Source organism: Aquila chrysaetos, chromosome 4 (genome assembly GCF_900496995.4).
Source record: "Aquila chrysaetos chrysaetos chromosome 4, bAquChr1.4, whole genome shotgun sequence".
NCBI classification, from domain to species: domain Eukaryota; kingdom Metazoa; phylum Chordata; class Aves; order Accipitriformes; family Accipitridae; genus Aquila; species Aquila chrysaetos.
This window is the reverse complement of record NC_044007.1, coordinates 54,369,678-54,375,040: the sequence shown is the minus strand read 5'-3', so window position 1 is coordinate 54,375,040 and position 5,363 is coordinate 54,369,678. Positions and strand designations below refer to the sequence as shown.

The window sequence follows — 5,363 nt, the reverse complement described above, 5'->3', positions numbered from 1 at the left end:
TGTAATAAAGTGAGTTAATTTCCCTAAGTTGAGTCTGTTTTGCCCGTGACGGTAAGTGATGAGTGATATCTCTCCTGTCCTTATCTCGACCCACAAGCTCTTTGTTATATTTTCTCTCCCCTGTCCAGCTGAGGAGGGGGAGTGATAGAACGGCTTTGGTGGGCACCTGGCAATCAGCCAGGGTCAACCCATCACATCTGGACTAGGAAGTTCCCGGTAAATCCAAAAAGCAGAACCTGTGAGAATTGATTTAAAGCCAGGATCAAATCTGGTAAGAATTAAACAATACCCCCTAAAACTGGAAAGTTGGAAGGGTTAGTATCAATAACATAAAAATTTCTAGGATATAAATTGTTGATCGAATGTGAATGCAAATATAGCACCCCGATCTTGTTCGTTAAAAGGCTAATGAAAAAGATTACAGGTTAGTTTAAGACCTCAGAGCAATAAATCAAATAGTACAAGATATTCATCCGGTAATAACAAATCTTTATACTTTGTTAATAACCCTAACAGAGAAACAAGAATGGTTCACAGTGTTAAACTTAAAAGATGCCTTTTTCTGTATTCCCTTGGATCCCAATAGTCAAGAGCTTTTTCTTTTGAATGGGAAAATCCTGAGACTGGGAGAAAAAAACAATATACATGGAAAGTCTTGCCTCAAGGCTTTAAGAATAGTCTTACCATTTTTGGAAATCAATTGGCATGAGAATTAGAGATTTAGAAGAAAGAAAATAAACAAGAAATTCTGTTGAAATATATGGATGATCTGTTAATTGCAGCTGAGATGGAAGAACAATGCTAAAAGTTAACTATTAACTTTTTGAACTTTTGGGGAATCAGTGGATATCGAGTGTCAAAAGAGAAAACCCAAATAACCCAGAAAGAAGAAACTTATTTGAGTTTTGAAATCCTAAAAGGACAGAGACAATTAGGAACGGAGAGAAAAGACAATTTGTCATCTCCCCGAACCTAAGACTCAAAAAATTAATTATGAGCATTTCTGGGTATGGTTGAGTGGTGTCACCTGTAAATAATAAATTGTGGCTTGCTGGTCTGACTTTTATACGAGCAGCTCAAAACCTCTAACAATGGATTGGACTGATGCTGAGAAAGCTACTTTCAAAGAACTGAAACAGGCTGTAATAGGGGCACCAGCCCTAGGCCTGCCAGATCTCACAAAGACATTTGAACTCTTTACTCATGAAAGAAAAGGTATAGCTCTGGGTATCCTGGCCCAATATTTAGGGCCAAGTTGGTGAGCTGTAGTCTACTTCTCGAAGCAACTAGATAATGTGAGTCTGGGATGGCCTGGTTGTCTGAGAGCCGTCACTGCAACTGTGCTTCTGATCCAGGAAGCTCGTAAGTTCACCTGAGGACAAAGGATTACTGTGTATGTTCCCAATATGATAACTATTGTGTTAAAACAGAAAGGGGGCATTGGTTATCCGCTTGTAGAATGCTGAAATACCAAGTGGTGTTGCTGGAAAAAGATGATGTTTACTTAAAACCTACTACCATCATTAACCCTGCTGTGTTTTCAACAACTGATCAAGTTAAAGGAGAACTGGAACATGACTGCTTTTAGACAATCAAAGGAGTTTACTCCAGCCGACCAGATCTCTGAGATGTGCCACTGAAAGAAACAGATTGGGAACTATATACTGATGGAAGCAGTTTCATCCATGAAGGAAAGCGTTTATCAGGATATGCAATAACTACTACTGAGGAGGTAATTGAATCGCGAGCTTTGCCTTCGAATCTATTTGCCCAAAAGACTGAATTGATAGCTCTTGCTCGAGCACTGGAACTAAGTCAAGAAAAACAAGTCAACATTTGGACAGACTCGAAGTGCTTTTGGAGTAATACATACACATGGAGCAATATGGAGAGGAAGAGGACTGTGATCTGCACAAGGAACCACCATTCAGCATGCAGAACAAATATTGAAATTGTTAGAAGCCATCCAAAAACCAATAACAGTCACGATAATGTACTGTAAAACACATCAGTTAAGTAAGACTGTTCCTGAAAGAGGTAACCAATTGGCTGATAAAGCTGCTACAGAGGCTGCAGAAAAAGGCATCCTAACACTAGTTTTAGAGAAAAGTGTAAAATTGTCTAAAGAAACTCCAAATTATAATGAAAAAGATGAAGATTAATTATTAAATTGCAGGCTAACCAAATGAAACAGGATAGGCTGTAACACCGACAGGTCAAATAATAGTCCCACCCACAATAAGGAGAGAAATTGCCTGAGCTGAACAAAACAAAGTATATTGGGGAACAGAAAGTAAAATATGACAAAGATTGTTTGAACAATTATAAGCAGATGTGAAATTTATATATATATAATTATCCCCAAATCAGTAGTAAGATTATCTTTGGAATTATTAAATAAGGAAATTTATTTAGGAGAATATTAGCAAATTGATTTTATAGAATTGCCTTGAAAAGAAGGATATATCCTAGTTTTAGTTGATATTTTTATTGGGTGGCCTGAGGCTTTCCCTTGTCACACCAACAAAGCAAGAGAAGTAGTTAAAGTCTTGCTCAAAGAGATAATACCAAAATTTGGGGTGCCTGTAAGAATGTCATCTGACAATGGCCCTCATTTTATAGCAAAGATTATGAGACAAGTTGAGCAAAGTATTACCTATAGACTGAAACTATCACACCCCATATAGACCACAAGCAAGTGGAAAAAAAAAAAAAAAAAAAAGAAAGAAAGAACTATACCCTTAAGCAACAGTTGAGCAAAATTTGTCAGGAAACCTCACTCACATGGGTTAAAGCATTACCCATGGCTCTATTAAGAATCAGACTATAACCAGAAGAGAAAGAAAATTTAAGTCATTATGAAATGTTTTGTGAAAGACCATATCAAGAGTCTTATGTTTTGAGTTTTTTGAGTGCCTTTGGAGATACGTTTTTAAAAGGTGTTATGATTTCTTTAACAAATTCTTTTTAAGAACTTTGTCAGTATGTCTCCACAGCTGGACCCTTAGAATTGGACATAGCAGCGCATCCCTTCTGACCAGGAGACTGAATATATATAAAATCACTGAGAAGTGGAAAGGACTGTATCAAGTCATTTTAACAACACTTACAGCAGTAAAGGTCTGGGAAAAGAACCTTGGCTTCATTATTCAAGAACAAAGAAAATACCAACAGGAAATTGGAAGTCTAAAGAAACTGGCCCTTTGAAATTGAAAATCTGTAAGTAAGTTTCACGTTATCTATTTGGGAAAACAATTGTGTAAAGTTTATAATATTGGGGTTGCTATTAGGAATATTGTCAAGGGCAGTAATCTTTTTGTGTGTTATAGGGTTTAAGTATTTTTTTTGAGGGGTTCTAAACATAAGATAAACAAAATGAAACAATTATTGTTTGAGCTGTTAATCTTGATATTAACCGTTTCTGTAATTTTGATTAAGAAAAAAAAATCTAGTTTTGTAATTGATTTAAAGTTTTGTAAAGACACAAAATTTAACCTCAGTAACAGCCTGTCTTCCGATTCCAAAGTCAGATGAAAATCTAGTTCCATGGAGAGTACTGACATTGAATTTAACCAAAACTTGAGAAAAGATGTAGAACAATGAGAATCATTTTAGCAAATTAAATTGGATGGATTTAAAAGGCAATTATTTTTTAAAAAATTTCAAAGAAGGACTTATAGCATTTTGAATTATAACATTACCAAACCATCCACCTCATGGACAAAAGAATTAATTTATCGCCCTTCAGGAGAAACTTGTACAAATATCCCTTGGGGCTGCCAATTGCCAAAACCGTAGAGACAAGTGCAAAAAGGAACTTGGGATCACATTTAAAATATAAAACGACGTTTAGAATTTACTGGAGTTCCAGGATCCTTGTTAGACCCACCCAGAGTCAGGACCATCTATGGAAATTTAGATTGGTTTAAACAAACATAAAAAATCACACATCCTAAATAGAACTGTATGAAAGTTTATACTTGCAACTCCTCTGTAACCCCCAAATCCAAAGACTTTCTCTAGTGGCTAAAGCTCTAAGATGGGGATGTATTTGTAGAAAGTACAATAATATTTTAAATGATATTTGGTCCCCTCTTAGTAATGGAAAAGATTTAGCTTGGAATTGACTGTATTAAAGGACAGGTGAAAAGTCTAGGGTTAACTGTTTGGGTGACTAGTGATGATATATGATGCACTCACCTTTTTATGAAGGACAAAAACAAATAATGGACTTTAGACTTAATAACTCTATCCTCTCTCTGGAAGAAATCTCCCTTGTAGCCTCGATGATGGAATTGGGTAAATCGAAAAGGTGATACCTGGCAATTGCCAAGTATTAGAACTAAAATAAGATAGGTATTAAAATCTATATTTTTACCACAGTTAACAACTCTTCAAAATAAGATGACTCTTCACAATCTTTCATTCCAAGTAGAAACATTAGCTAGTGTTATTTAAAGTGGGTTAAATAAGCTCAATGTATAAATACAAGCTATTAGTAAAATGACATTGCAAAATTTATTAACTTTAGACTTATTATTATTATTAAAAAACATGGAGTATGTAGATACATTGGACTTTTAAATTATTCATGTTATATCTACATACCAAATGTGACAGATGATCTAAATCATCAGATAGACAGAATAAAACATGTAGCTCAAAACAGTAGAAAATTGTGAAGCATCGGTATGGGAGTGTTAAGTTTGAAATGTAGTCATAGGAACTTAGTAACTTTAGAAAATGTACTATGTGTAACCATAAGAATTCAAGTATTATCTAAAATCAGTTAACCACAGAAACTTTGACAAAGTTTTGTTGATTTGTAGTGTTTTGTTTTAGGAAACTAAGGAAACTGTTATGGACACCAGTTTGCTGCTTGGAAACCCCTTACCCTTCCCACCTTGATCTAATTATCGAGGATTCTAATCAGTAGAGTTAAATGAGATTAACCAATGATTGTTTTAACGTAAGAATATTAATAAGATGGTGTGACTGAAGGACCAATTATTAGAAAGGTTACATTTAAGAATAGACATAGTATGCATTTTTATGTAAACTAATATAGATGATGGTGAGAATCGTACTGCACAGAATCACCTAAGAGAGGTCAAGAAGCGGACAAGTGAGGAAGACTATGGAAGACCACCAGAGACCTTCACTGCACCTGCGTGAAGAGACATTTACATATGCTAATGATTTATTGGAAAGTTAATGATTATGTATAACATTTTCCAGAAATTTAGTGAATATGTATAACAGGTGTGTATTTAACCGGCACAGTTAGACTAGACAGGTGCACACGATAGGTGGAGCGATCCCCCGTGTGCCCAGCACTGCAATAAAGGAGTGCCTGCTTCTTA

The 5,363-nt window shown here is 35.4% G+C and overlaps 1 long non-coding RNA gene across 1 annotated transcript; it reads right to left on the bottom strand.

The window, feature by feature from the left end:
- Positions 1–201: 201 nt before the first annotated feature.
- LOC115340569 lies at positions 202–4,288 on the bottom strand. The gene is made up of 3 exons (XR_003923094.2): positions 4,201–4,288; positions 3,861–3,905; positions 202–292 (listed from the first exon to the last, which is right to left on the bottom strand). It is a non-coding gene; the product is annotated as an uncharacterized LOC115340569 (long non-coding RNA).
- Positions 4,289–5,363: the final 1,075 nt, after the last annotated feature.